Source organism: Ranitomeya variabilis, chromosome 2, assembly GCF_051348905.1.
Source record: "Ranitomeya variabilis isolate aRanVar5 chromosome 2, aRanVar5.hap1, whole genome shotgun sequence".
Lineage (NCBI taxonomy): Eukaryota > Metazoa > Chordata > Amphibia > Anura > Dendrobatidae > Ranitomeya > Ranitomeya variabilis.
This window is the reverse complement of record NC_135233.1, coordinates 270,253,203-270,269,272: the sequence shown is the minus strand read 5'-3', so window position 1 is coordinate 270,269,272 and position 16,070 is coordinate 270,253,203.

Here is a 16,070-nt window from a genome sequence, read left to right as displayed (position 1 = left end):
TGGCCCCCGGAGTCAATAGGATCACCTCTCTCTGCAAATGCTGCTGCAAATCTTTTGTAGCATGTGTCTTTTAATAATTCTTTTAACCCCTTAATCCCATTGGACGTGCTATCCTGTCGGGGTGACCTGGGACTTAATTCCCAAGGAACGAGATAGTAAGTTATAGGCGATCAGCCGTGCTCACGGGCGGAGCACGGGTGATCACCGTCGGATGTCAGCTGATTATTACATCTGACATCTGGCACTATGTGCCAGGAGCGGTCACGGACCGCTCCCAGCACATTAACCTCTTTCTGCCATTAGACGGACTATTCCATCCATGTGACCCGGGCCCTACTGCCCATGGACGGAACAGTACATCATAGGCGATCGGCCGTGCTCTCGGGCGGAGCATGGCCAATCGACGCCGGGTGTCAGCTGATTATTACAGCTGACATCCGACACTATGTGCCAGGTGCGACACATTAACCCCCGGAACACAGCAATCAAACACACAGTGCTTTGCAAAGTGTCAGATCAGCGATCTGACTCTACAGCATAATGTCCCACCCTGGGACAAAGTAAAAAAGTAAAAAAAAAATATTTCCATGTGTAAAAAAAAAATAAATTCCTAAATAATGAAAAAAAATAAAAATTGTTCCAATATATACATTTGTAAATAAAAAAAATAATAAAAGTACAGTAGTATATTTAGTATTGCCGCATCCGTAATGACCCGACGTATACAACTGTCCCACTAGTTAACCCCTTCAGTGATCACCGTAAAAAAGAGGCAAAAAACAACGCTTTATTATCATACCGCCGAACAAAAAGTGGAATAACACGTGATCAAAAAGACGGATATAAATAAACATGGCACCGCTGAAAATGTCATCTTGTCCCGCAATAAACGAGCCACCATACAGCATCATCAGCAAAAAAATAAAAAAGTTATAGTCATCAGAATAAAGCGATGCAAAAATAATTATTTTTTATATAAAAATAGTTTTTATCATATAAAAGCGCCAAAACATAAAAAATGATATATATGAGGTATTGCTGTAATCGTACTGACCCCAGGAATAAAACTGCTTTATCAATTTTATCAAACATGGAACGGTATAAACGCCCCCCCAAAAGAAATTTATGAATAGCTGGTTTTTGGTCATTCTTCCTTACAAAAATCGGAATGAAAAGCGATCAAAAAATGTCACGTGCCCGAAAATGGTACCAATAAAAATGTCATCTCGTCCTGCAAAAAACAAGACCTCACATGACTCTGTGGACCAAAATATGGAAAAATTATAGCTCTCAAAATGTGGAGACGCAAAACTATTTTTTGCAATAAAAAGCATCTTTTAGTGTGACAGTTGCCAATCATAAAAATTCGCCAAGAAACCCACTATAAAAGTAAATCAACCCCCCCTTCATCACCCCTTTAGTTAAAGAAATATAATAAAATTAAAAAAATGTATTTATTTCCATTTTCCCATTAGGGTTAGGGTTAGGGTTGGGGCTAAAGTTAGGGTTAGGGTTGGGGCTAAAGTTAGGGTTAGGGCTACAGTTAGGGTTGGGACTACAGTTAGGGTTGGGGCTACAGTTAGGGTTAGGGTTGGAGCTACAGTTAGGGTTGGAGCTACAGTTAGGGTTAGGGTTGGGGCTAAAGTTTGGGTTAGGGTTAGGGCTAAAGTTAGGGTTAGGGCTACAGTTAGGGTTGGGGCTACAGTTAGGGTTGGGGATAAAGTTAGAGTTAGGGTTGGGGCTAAAGTTAGGGTTAGGGTTGGGGCTAAAGTTAGAGTTAGGGTTGGGGCTAAAGTTAGGGCTGGAGCTAAAGTTAGGGTTAGGGTTTGGATTACATTTACGGTTGGGATTAGGGTTAGTGGTGTGTCAGGGTTAGGGGCATGGTTCGGGTTATGGTTGGGATTAGGGTTAGGGGTGTGTTGGAGTTAGGGGTGTGGTTTGGGTTGGGATTAGGGTTAGGGGTGTGTTGGGGTTAGGGGTGTGGTTGGGATTAGGGTTAGGGGCATGTTCGGGTTAGGGGTGTGGTTAGGGTTATGGCTAGGGTTGGGATTAGGGTTACGGGTGTGTTTGGGTTAGGGTTTCATTTAGAATTGGTGAGTTTCCACTGTTTAGGCACATCAGGGGCTCACCAAATGCGACACGGTGTCCGATCTTAATTCCAGTCAATTTTGCGTTGAAAAAGTAAAACAGTGCTCCTTCCCTTCCGAGCTCTCCCATGCACCAAAACAGTGGTTTACCCCCACATATGGGGTATCAGCCTACTCAGGAAAAATTGGAAAACAACCTTTGGCATCCAATTTGGTTACCCTGGAGAAAATAAAAATTTGGGGGGCTAAAAAATCATTTTTGTGGGAAAAAAAAGTATTTTAATTTGCATGACTCTGCCTTATAAACTGCAGTGAAACACTTGGGGGTTCAAAGTTCTCACATTACATCTAGATAAGTTCCTTAGGGGGTCTAGTTTCCAATATGGGGTCACTTGTGCATGGTATCTACTGTTTAGGTACATCAGGGGCTCTACAAATGCAACATGATGCCTGCAGACCAATCCATCTAAGTCTGCATTCCAAATGGCGCTCCTTCCCTTCCGAGCTCTGCCATGCACCCAAACGGTGGTTCCTCCCACATATGGGGTATCAATGTACTTAGGACAAACTGCACGACAACTTTTGGGGTCCAATTTCTCCTGTTACCCTTGGGAAAATACAAACCTGGGGGCTAAAAAATAATTTTTGTGGAAAAAAAAATATTTTTTTTTCATGGCTCTGCGTTATAAACTGCAGTGAAAAACTTTGGGGTTCAAAGTTCTTACAACACATCTAGATAAGTTCCTTGGGGGGTCTAGTTTCCAATATGGGGTCACTTGTGGGGGGTTCTACTGTTTAGGCACATCAGGGTCTCTGCGAATGTAATGTCACGACTGCAGACCATTCCATCACAGTCTGCATTCCAAACGGCGCTCCTTCCCTTCCGAACTCTGCCATGTGCCCAAACAGTAGTTTTCTCCCACATATAGGGTATCAGCGTACTTAGGACAAATTGCACGACAACTTTTGGGGTCCAATTTCTCCTGTTACCCTTGAGAAAATACAAAACTGGGGGCTAAAAAATAATTTTTGTGGAAAAAATAGAATTTTTTTTCATGGCTCTGCGTTATAAACTGTAGTGAAACAATTGAGGGTTCAAAGTGCTCACCACACATCTAGAAACGTTCCTTAGAGGGTCTACTTTCCAAAATGGTGTCACTTCTGGGGGGTTTCAATGTTTAGGCACATCAGGGGCTTTCCAAACGCGACATGGCATCCCATCTCAATTCCAGTCAATTTTGCATTGAAAAGTCAAATGGCGCTCCTTCCCTTCCGAGCTCTGCCATGCACCCAAACAGTGGTTTTCCCCCACATATGGGGTATCAGGATACTCAGGACAAATTGCACAACAACTTTTGGGGTCCAATTTCTTCTGTTACCCTTGGGAAAATAAAAAATTAGGAGCGAAAAGATCATTTTTGGGAAAAAATATGATTTTTTATTTTTAAGGCTCTACATTATAAACTTCTGTGAAGCACTTGGTGGGTCAAAGTGCTCACCACACGTCTAGATAGGTTCCTTAGGGGTCTACTTTCCAAAATCGTGTCACTCGTGGAGGGTTTCAATGATAAGGCACATCAGGGGCTCTCCAAACACGACATGGCGTCTCATTTCAATTCCAGTCAATTTTGCATTTAAAAGTCAAATGGCGCTCCTTCCCTTCCGAGCTCTGCCTTGCGCCTAAACAGTTGTTTACCCCCACACATGGGGTATCAGTGTACTCAGGACAAATTGCACAACAACTTTTGGGGTCCAGTTTCTCCTGTTACCCTTGGTAAAATTAAACAAATTGGAGCTGAAGTAAATTTTTTGTGAAATAAAGTTAAATGTTCATTTTTTTTAAACATTCCAAAAATTCCTGTGAAATACTTGAAGGGTTAATAAACTTCTGCAATGTGGTTTTAAGCACCTTGAGGGGTGCAGTTTTTAGAATGGTGTGACACTTCGGTATTTTCTATCATATAGACGCCTCAAAGAGACTTCAAATGTGGTGTGGTCCCTAAAAAAAATGGTGTTGTAAAAATGAGAAATTGCTGGTCAAATTTTAACCCTTATAACTCCCGAACGAAAAAAAAATTTTGGTTCCAAAATTGTGCTGATGTAAAGTAGACATGTGGCAAATGTTACTTATTAAGTATTTTGGGTGACATATCTCTGTGATTTAAGGGCATAAAAATTCAAATTTGGAAAATTGCTAAATTTTCAAAATTATCGCCAAATTTCCATTTTTTCACAAATAAACGCAGGTAATATCAAAGAAATTTGCTATTATCACAAAGTACGATATGTCACGAGAAAACAGTGTCAGAATAATCAGGATACGTTGAAGCTTTCCAAAGTTATAACCTCATAAAGGGACAGTGGTCAGAATTGTAAAAATTGGCCCGGTCATTAACGTGTAAACCACCCTTGGGGGTTAAGGGGTTAATCAAGGGAAAATCTTTACTGAAACTAGAGACACAAATAGTTTGTTAATACAATTTGATGAAAATGTATTATTTTATAATAAATCCTTTCTGTCTTTACTTTTAAGTGTTTTTTGATCAATTTAAAGCTCGTTTTCAATGGTTACAAAAGTGAGTCCACTGGCATAATTGCCTTAATTGCAATTCATGCAACCTTAAATTTACCCATAAATGCTAACAAAATAATATATTACTGGTTAATGAAAAAATTGATATCTTTGCGTTTCGCAAATCAATTGCTAGTAATACCATTTTAAATGCTTCTTCACGTCACTGTAAAAGTACCATTAATGGTATCCCTATGGGATAACTAATTAGATCACATGCGAACTGTTCAAATAATAGTTTATATCAAAATGAAGAAATAAATCTTTGTTCAAGATTGAAAGACAGATGATATCCAGAAAGGGATATAAATAAAGCAAAAAACACTGTTAAAAGTAAAGTCAGAATAGATTTACTACAATATAATAAATGTTCACCAAACGATATAAGCAAATCTATTTTTGTTACTACTTTCAGTGAAGAGTTTCTATGGAGTAAAAGAATTATAGAATAACATCTTCCATTATTGTCACAAAATGAAAGACTCCACACTATTGTTAAATGTAGTTGCAGTTTTCAATTAAAAAAGCTTCCACATTGGGTAAAATGTTATCTCCTTGTTTAATTAGGAACAAAAATTACAAACGTCTTGGCTTATCTTCAGTGGTCTTTACAGGTGCGGGCACACAAATGCTCATTTTGCAAATATGCTGTTAAAACCACTGAAATTTAAAAGTTTGTTGATGGTGGCATTTACAAGATAAAAGTTTATTAATTGTAATTTTATGTATGAAGTTTACTGTATACCGTATACTGCGAGACATGCCATTTATCTTATATTGGATATAACAAGATATACTTGCTAATATAAATATGGTATTGTCATGTACCAGATTCAAATGTAAAAGCTGAAGAGGACATACATCATCAATACTATTCAATATTAAATATTAATCTTTATTGAACAAATATAAAAACAGGGTAACAAGGGAAAACAGGGATATTACACGATTACACAAAAAATTAAAACAATAAAGTCATCAGATGGTGAGAGGTATGATATTTCATAATATTCAAATACTCATTTTTTGGTAGGTGTGAATGAAGGGCATTATGGATGTAAACAAAATAGATGTTATCATAGAGGTATCTTGGAGTATATATAAAATGCATAGTGCTATTCCTGATTCCTCTTCATATCTCATTGATCACCATGATTAGTTGTAAATAAATATATAAATAAGTAATAGTATGATAAAGTTAGCATAGTGCACAACAAATTGTCAAAAACTAGTAAATCAATTAAAAATTGTAGTGCATGTATACACCAACCTTATACCAAGAACAAATTCCCGATGTACGTTTCGCCAGTGGCTTGGACGAGGGAAGTGACTCTGGATCTTAGGACTGAGTATTTATTCAGTGGTGGTCCAATCATAGAGGACAGTGTGATTAATGCCAGCTGTCATTTGCCCATGTGGGCAGCATGGTAAAGTGGATATAAGTATCTAGATATGTGGTTTGCATAAAACACGTCTTCTGGACCGGATATGATGCCGGATGGGAAGTGTCATTCTGTACTCAGGGCAAGGTCTGGAAGTAAAGTTTGCTCCATATTATAACACAAGTGCCAGGAAAGTTATACTTTGTATGCAGATCAATTAATCGTCTAATTGTACATCTAATATATAAAGCTGAATGTGTGTGTATGTGTGTATGTGTGTGTGTATGTCCGGGATTGGCATCTGCCCCATCGCAGCTACAGCCACAAAATTTTGCACAGTCACACATCTAGACCCTGAGAGCCTTCATAGGCTATGTTGTGAGGTGAACTTTTAACCCCGCGCATTCCAATTCACCAAACAATTTTGCCCCTATCTACATAATGGGGAAAAGTGAAAGGAAAAGTGTTGGAGGCAAATTGACAGCTGCCAGATGTGAACAAGGGGGACTTAAAGAGTGAGAGCGATGACGCCAAAGAGTATATACCGTACAGTTGCTAAGGTGGGGCCCCGACATGGGATACTCACCACACACGGGGATATGAACACACACACAAAATGTGCCACACACTACCAAGTGCATGAACACATATATCACCCTCAGCACACATTTCACCACACATACACCAACCTCGCCACATAAAAGTCGAAACACAAAAGTCGCCGCTCAAAACTCGCCATGCGCAAAACTCGCCACATGCAAAACTAGGCTCACACAAAACTCGCCACACGTGCAAAACTCACCTCATGGAAAACTCACCACACGCAAAAACTTGCACACGTGGAAAAATTGCCACATGCACAAAAGTTGCAACACATGCAAAACTTGCCTCACACAAAACTTGCACATACTCAAAACGCACCACACATAAAACTCGCCAAGCGCAAAACATGCCACGGGCAAAACTTGCTGCACACAACTTGCTACACTAACCTGAGATGACACACACACATATATACTATATACAGGGGAGATGACACACAGGTATATACTATATACAGGAGGAGATGACACACTGGTATATACTATAATATTTATATAGAAAAAATACTTTATTATAACAAAAAATTAAAAACAGCAGTAATACTTAGAGGTATGTAGTAAGTACCATGATTCGCAAATATAAGAGGGCACCCACCCCTCTAAAGCCCCCATATTAATAATAGTCCAGGAGGGAAATCCCTTCCATATAGTGCAACCCGGTTTAGCGACCAGCAAGTAATCGAATGCCAAATCAGTGAAGTAATGTATAAACAATAAATTAGGCCAAATCAGCTTACCAGGGTGCAGAGGGGGGGATAGAGGAGCGGGGTCCCGCCAGAATAACAACCCCCAACACGTGTTTCGCGGCTGGAAAGTGCCGCTTTTTCAAGGAAGTGCAAATACCACAAAAAGGACCTGTATTTAACCCAGCTGACCTCCGTCACATGTCCATGGTAATCCAATAACAGCGGCATCAGCGGCGCATGCGCACGGCGACGGACGGGTCTGCCATGGGGGCAGGGCGTCAGGCCGAGTGCGCACGCGCCGGGAATGAACCCGGAGCGACCGCACAAAGCACTGAGACGCCCGCCCACATGAAGGAGCCGCCCACCAACCGGGCGATGCGCACAGCCACTGAATGGGGGTGACTGCTTAAAGTCCCGGCCAAGGAACATATCGTAATGGTTTCTATGTACTAGAGCAGAATAGAACATAATTAAGCCTCAAAGATGGAAACTCTATATAAGGATCTAAAAATATATATACAACAATGTACAAAAATATGCATAAATATACAAAACAGCACATAGTGGGATATACAATGGGTACAGAAAATACATCACCATAATAACATGATAAGGTAACAATTATATCAACTTTGCAAAAATAATGAGCATAAGGCATAATTAGTATTTATTCTCAAGATAACAAAATTACATCTATACCCTACAAGTAGGGCAAGAAATTAGATGTGTACAATAAATAATATAGCAAATGCATCAATTTTGCAAAAATGATAATAAGCGTAATTAAATATATATCTTTTAGGTGACAAAAATACATCTGCACACAGCAAAAAGGACAATGAAATCAATATGTCCAATAAATAACACAGATGGTATAATGGTTGATTTGTACTCCCACAGATGTCCACATCCCGAGGCAACAGAAACTCCAGAACAACGGATCCAAACGGACGGGACAGGAGAGAAGCAACGGCCAAAGGAGGGCCCACAGGTAAGAGCAATTACTAGTACTGCAAAAACGAAAACAACAAAAGTTAAAAATAGAGAAAATGAAATAAAAACAAATAAATCTGGTGAGATAATGGTGAAAACCCATATATATCACACATAAACAACTAGAGATATGGAGCAAAGCTCAAGGACTCATTGAGTCCTTTAGGAGTCACACAATCCAAAAGGACAATCCATTTCGTTTCAATCTGCGCGAGACGTTTTTTGTTGTCCCCGCCTCTCACGCCCAGGTGAAGCGCATCAATCCCCCGAACAGAAAGTAATTTTGAGTTGCAATTGTGGTGCAACCAAAAATGTCGGGGGAGTGTTTTTAATTCTGTCTCTGTGGGCACCGTCCTGGCCGCATCAATGTCCCGCACATGCTCACGTACACGGATCCTGAATTCACGTGTAGTGAGGCCCACATAGATCTTTGGACATGGGCAGGTGGCATAATAGATAACGTTGGTCGTCCCACAAGAAATCCGATGTCTTATCTGGAAGGTTTTAGAGCCATCACTAGATTTAAATTCAGAGCAGCGCAGGACATTGGCGCAGGCAAGACAGTGCCCACACGAGGTACAACCCGGGCGGGGGCCAGCAGTACCGAAAGGATTGTTAATAGTAGGAACATAATGGCTCCTGACTAACATGTCGCCAAGGTTCATACCCCTCCTTGGCGTCATAAGGGGAAGGTCACCCAGGGCAACACGCAGGGAAGGCTCGGTCCTAAGTACAGGCCAGTGTTTTTTGAGGATTGAACGCATGCTCTCCCACTCATGATTAAAGGTGGAGATGAATCGGATGTGATCACCTCCACCTTCCGCACGACGTCGAGTGGTAGGGTGCAATAGATCACTTCTCTGGGTTCTACGAGCACGGTCATAACCTGCTTTAATGGATCTGCGGCTGTAGCCGCGATCCCTAAACCTCTGTTTTAGGTCATCAGCCTGTGCTTCGAATTTGGTCTCAGAGGAGCAAATTCGCCGCATCCTGAGGAACTGTCCGATCGGGACGGCCCTCACCGTTGCTGGATAATGAGCAGAAGTGGCATGCAACAAGGAGTTGACTGAGGTGGACTTCCTGAAGACGTCCGTCTGGATGCGCCGGTCCGAATCGACCTCCAGACGGACATCCAGAAAGTCCACAACGGTCTCACTACAAGTATATGTGAGCCGTATATTTTGCCTGTTACTGTTTAAAATACTCATGAATTCCTCGAGCTGGCGGGCAGACCCCCCCCCCACAAAAACAGAATGTCGTCAATATAGCGATACCAGCACAGCACATGGGCAGCGGCGGGCGGGCCCCCGTCACCAAAAATCTCCCTCTCCCAGGCGCCAAGGAAGAGGTTGGCATACGAGGGCGCACACGCCGCGCCCATGGCTGTGCCGCGCTTCTGTAAATAGAATCTGTCCTTAAAGACAAAGAAGTTGTGGGTGAGGATGTACTCCACCAGCTCGAGGATCAGCTCACTCAGAGGACCGTCCAGATCGGAGGCCCCCAGGAAGCGGCGAACAGCATCCAGCCCATGGGAGTGGTCGATGCACGTATATAAACCCTCGACGTCGGCGGTAACCAGAATTATATCATGATCCACAAGGATGCCATCAACCCTCGACAGGACGTCCGTAGTGTCTCTAATATATGACGGTAATGTCTCAACAAATGGTTTAAGGTAAAAGTCAACAAATTGACATACCGGATCACAGATCCCGTCAATGCCTGACACAATTGGACGTCCTGGAGGGTCGAGGGCATCCTTGTAGATTTTGGGTAACAGATAAAATGTGGGAACCCTGGGTGACTTGACAATAAGTCCGTCAAGTACCTGTTTAGTGATGATATTAGCTTCAAAGGCTCCCACAAGTATATCCTGTAATTCCCGTGAGAAGGTAAGCTGATTTGGCCTAATTTATTGTTTATACATTACTTCACTGATTTGGCATTCGATTACTTGCTGGTCGCTAAACCGGGTTGCACTATATGGAAGGGATTTCCCTCCTAGACTATTATTAATATGGGGGCTTTAGAGGGGTGGGTGCCCTCTTATATTTGCGAATCATGGTACTTACTACATACCTCTAAGTATTACTGCTGTTTTTAATTTTTTTTTATAATAAAGTATTTTTTCTATATAAATATGCTCCGGTTTCTCCAATTTTTTTCATGTTATTTGGAGTGAATTGATGGGTCTGGTTATATACAACACACATGTGTTGCCCCAGACTAATAATATGACTTTGGGATTTTTAATATTATATACTATAATATACAGGGAAATGACATACAGGTACAAACTATATACAGGGGAGATGACACACAGGTATATACTATATACAGATGAGATGACACACAGGTATATACTATATACAGGGGAGATGACACACAGGTAAATACTATATACAGGAGGTGATGACACACAGGTATATACTATATACAGGGGAGATGACACACACATATATACTATATACAGGGGAGATGACACACAGGTATATACTATATACAGGAGGAGATGACACACTGGTATATACTATATACAGGGGAGATGACATACAGGTACATACTATATACAGGGGAGATGACACACAGGTATATACTATATACAGGGGAGATGACACACAGGTATATACTATATACAGGGGAGATGACACACAGGTATATACTATATACAGGAGGAGATGACACACAGGTATATACTATATACAGGAGGAGATGACATACAGGTACATAGGTACATACTATATACAGGAGGAGATGACATACAGGTACATACTGTATACAGGGGAGATGACACACAGGTATATACTATATACAGGGGAGATGACATACGTATATACTATATACAGGAGGAGATGACACACAGATATATACTATATACAGGAGCAGATGACACACTGGTATATACTATATACAGGAGGAGATGACACACAGGTATATACTATATACAGGAGGAGATAACATACAGGTACATACTATATACAGGAGGAGATGACACACAGGTATATACTATATACAGGAGCAGATGACACACATGTATATACTATATACAGGAGGAGATGACTTACAGGTATATACTATAAAGAGGAGGAGATGACATACAGGTATATACTATCTAAAAGAGGAGATGACACATAGGTATATAGAGGAGGCGATGACATACAGCAGGTACATACTATATACAGGGGAGATGACATACAGGTATATACTATATACAGGAGATGACATACAGGTGTATACTATATATAAGGGAGATGACAAACATGTATATACCGAGGAGAAAATGAGAGGTGTGAGGTGAAAATGAGGGGTGTGAGGTGAAAATGAAAAGGTGTGAGTGCAAAATGAGAGGAGTGAGGGAAAATAGTGGAGTGATCGGAAAATGACAGATGTGAGGTGTTAGGGGGGAATGAGAGGAGTGAGGGGGAAAATAAGAGGAGTGAGGGGGAAAATGAGAGGTGTAAGGGAGAAAATGAGAGATGTGAGGGGGAAAATGAGAGGCGTTATGGGAAAATAAGAGAAGTGAGGTGCTATAACTAACCACAGATATTTACTATTCCCAGGCAACGCCGGGCTCTTCAGCTAGTAAATAAATAGGTAATAAAAGTGTGGAAAATTGTGTCTTTATATCAGGAGTGGGGAACCTCAGGTCCCAGGGCCATTTACGGCCCTCCATGAGCTTTTATCCGGCACCAGCAGATTCTCAGGGACCGTATTCTTGGGCAGGGATCTGTATTTTGATTGCCACCAGCTAATTAATTTCTTCTTGCTCTGTTAGCACACACACCCAGTGTTCTCTACTGAAAACCGAAGGGCATGCAATGAAAGATTACGTCCTGACACCAGTGCCAGAGTCAGGATGTACTTTGTGGGTGGAGTTCGTACGGCCCCTGAAGGATGGTATAAATATCCAAATGGCCCTTAGCAGAAAAAAGATTTCCCATCCCTGCTTTATATGAATATGTAACTGTGTATAATCAAGTTAGGTAAACTAAATTATATAGTTAAGGTTCTATTTATATGACTTTGTGGCTAAAATGAAGGTGTTAAAAAAAGTGTAAAAACATATATTATATGTAAAAACATATATTAAAGGTGATGAACATAGTCTCTAAGCCACAAAGAAATGTGAATAGTGGCACCAGTGTTAAAACATATAATCCTTTGTACGGAGGAGTTGAGCCGGATTATAGAGCCTTTAGCAGCATAAATGTCCAATTTGGAGGTGCTCAGCATATATCAACATGTAATTATGAATGATTCAGAAAAAATCATGTGGCACTCACCATGGCAGCTTGAATGAAAAGTCCTTAATTTCGCGATTATCATCTTAGTTGGTAAGGTGCGTCAGCGGGCAGAGGAACCTTACCATCTAAAATGATAGTCACGAAATAAAGGACTTTTCATTCAAGCTGCCATGATGAGTGCTGCATACTTTTTTCTGAATCATTTAAGGTGATGAACATAATGCTAAAAAATTATCATGAAAATTATGAAATACAAAATAAATATAAATAATAAATAAAATTTTAATTATACAAAATGAGGGTAACATGCATTGCTACATGTGTGTGTATGTGTGTATATATATATATATATATATATATATATATATATATATACACATATACAGGTCCTTCTCAAAAAATTAGCATATAGTGTTAAATTTCATTATTTACCATAATGTAATGATTACAATTAAACTTTCATATATTATAGATTCATTATCCACCAACTGAAATTTGTCAGGTCTTTTATTGTTTTAATACTGATGATTTTGGCCTACAACTCCTGATAACCCAAAAAACCTGTCTCAATAAATTAGCATATCAAGAAAAGGTTCTCTAAACGACCTATTACCCTAATCTTCTGAATCAACTAATTAACTCTAAACACATGCAAAAGATACCTGAGGCTTTTAAAAACTCCCTGCCTGGTTCATTACTCAAAACCCCCATCATGGGTAAGACTAGCGACCTGACAGATGTCAAGAAGGCCATCATTGACACCCTCAAGCAAGAGGGTAAGACCCAGAAAGAAATTTCTCAACAAATAGGCTGTTCCCAGAGTGCTGTATCAAGGCACCTCAATGGTAAGTCTGTTGGAAGGAAACAATGTGGCAGAAAACGCTGTACAACGAGAAGAGGTGACCGGACCCTGAGGAAGATTGTGGAGAAGGACCGATTCCAGACCTTGGGGAACCTGAGGAAGCAGTGGACTGAGTCTGGTGTGGAAACATCCAGAACCACCGTGCACAGGCGTGTGCAGGAAATGGGCTACAGGTGCCGCATTCCCCAGGTAAAGCCACTTTTGAACCATAAACAGCGGCAGAAGCGCCTGACCTGGGCTACAGAGAAGCAGCACTGGACTGTTGCTAAGTGGTCCCAAGTACTTTTTTCTGATGAAAGCAAATTTTGCATGTCATTCGGAAATCAAGGTGCCAGAGTCTGGAGGAAGACTGGGGAGAAGGAAATGCCAAAATGCCTGAAGTCCAGTGTCAAGTACCCAGTCAGTGATGGTGTGGGGTGCCATGTCAGCTGCTGGTGTTGGTCCACTGTGTTTCATCAAGGGCAGGGTCAATGCAGCTAGCTATCAGGAGATTTTGGAGCACTTCATGCTTCCTGGCACCTGCTCACAGTGCCAAAACCACTGGTAAATGGTTTACTGACCATGGTATTACTGTGCTCAATTGGCCTGCCAACTCTCCTGACCTGAACCCCATAGAGAATCTGTGGGATATTGTGAAGAGAAAGTTGAGAGACGCAAGACCCAACACTCTGGATGAGCTTAAGGCCGCTATTGAAGCATCCTGGGCCTCCATAACATCTCAGCAGTGTCACAGGCTGATTGCCTCCATGCCACGCCGCATTGAAGCAGTCATTTCTGCCAAAGGATTCCCGACCAAGTATTGAGTACATAACTGAACATTATTATTTGATGGTTTTTTTGTTTGTTATTAAAAAACACTTTTATTTGATTGGACGGTTGAAATATGCTAATTTATTGAGACAGGTTTTTTGGGTTATCAGGAGTTGTAGGCCAAAATCATCAGTAAGACCTGACAAATTTCAGTTGGTGGATAATGAATCTATAATATATGAAAGTTTAATTGTAATCATTACATTATGGTAAATAATGAAATTTAACACTATATGCTAATTTTTTGAGAAGGACCTGTATATATATATATATATATATATATATATATGTGCATATATATATATATACATATATATATATATATATATATATATATATATATATATATATATATATATATATATATATATATATATATATATATATAAGAAAACAATGAAGGCAGCACTCCAATTGTTTCGGGTGGAAAAAGTGGAAAAAGTGAAAAAACTTTATTCTGCCCCACTCATCCTGGGTAACGTTTCGGCTCCTCCTGAGCCTTTGTCAAGCTTGTCCAAGGCTCAGGAGGAGCCGAAATGTTGCCCAGGATGAGTGGGGCAGAATAAAGTTTTTTCCACCTGAAACAATTGGAGTGCTGCCTTCATTTTTTTCTTCTGTTTAGTTTGGCAAGTATTAGGGTACCGTCACATAGTGCCATTTTGATCGCTACGACGGCACGATCTGTGATGTCGCAGCGATCGTATGATTATCGCTCCAGCGTCGTAGACTGCAGTCACACATTGCAATCACGGCGCTGGAGCGATGCCGAAGTCCCCGGGTAACCAGGGTAAACATCGGGTTACTAAGCGCAGGGCCGCGCTTAGTAACCCGATGTTTACCGTGGTTACCAGCGTAAAAGTAAAAAAAACAAACAGTACATACTCACATTCCGGTGTCTGTCCCCCGGTGTTCTGCTTCTCTCCACTGTGTAAGCAGCAGAGCCGGAAAGCACAGCGGTGACGTCAGACGTCACCGCTGTGCTCGCTTTCTGGCTGGCCGGTGCTCACAGTGCAGAGAAGCTGAGACGCCGGAGGACAGACACCGGAATGTAAGTATGCACTGTTTGTTTTTTTTTACTTTTACGCTGGTAACCACGGTAAACATCGGGTTACTAAGAGCGGCCCTGCGCTTAGTTACCCAATGTTTACCCTGGTTACAAGCGAACACATCGCTGGATTGCTGTCACACACAACGATCCAGCGATGTCAGCGGGAGATCCAGCGACGAAAGAAAGTTCCATACGATCTGCTACGACGTACGATTCTCAGCAGGATCCCTGATCGCTGCTGCGTGTCAGACACAGCGATATCGTATGGATATCGCTGGAACGTCACGGAGCGTACGGTCGTAGCGATCAAAGTGTGACTGTGTGACGGTACCCTTAGACTGTTTGCCTGGAGGCCTGGCACTGCTGTGAACTATTGTGCTGTTCCTTTCTTTACTATATATATATATATATATATATATATATGTATATATATATATATATATATATATATATATACACTCACTGGCCACTTTATTAGGTACACCTGTCCAACTTCTTGTTAACACTTAATTTCTAATCAGCCAATCACATGGCGGCAACTCAGTGCATTTAGGCATGTAGACATGGTCAAGACAATCTCCTGCAGTTCAAACCGAGCATCAGTATGGGGAAGAAAGGTGATTTGAGTGCCTTTGAACGTGGCATGGTTGTTGGTGCCAGAAGGGCTGGTCTGAGTATTTCAGAAACTGCTGATCTACTGGGATTTTCGCGCACAACCATCTCTAGGGTTTACAGAGAATGGTCCGAAAAAGAAAAAAAATCCAGTGAGCGGCAGTTCTGTGGG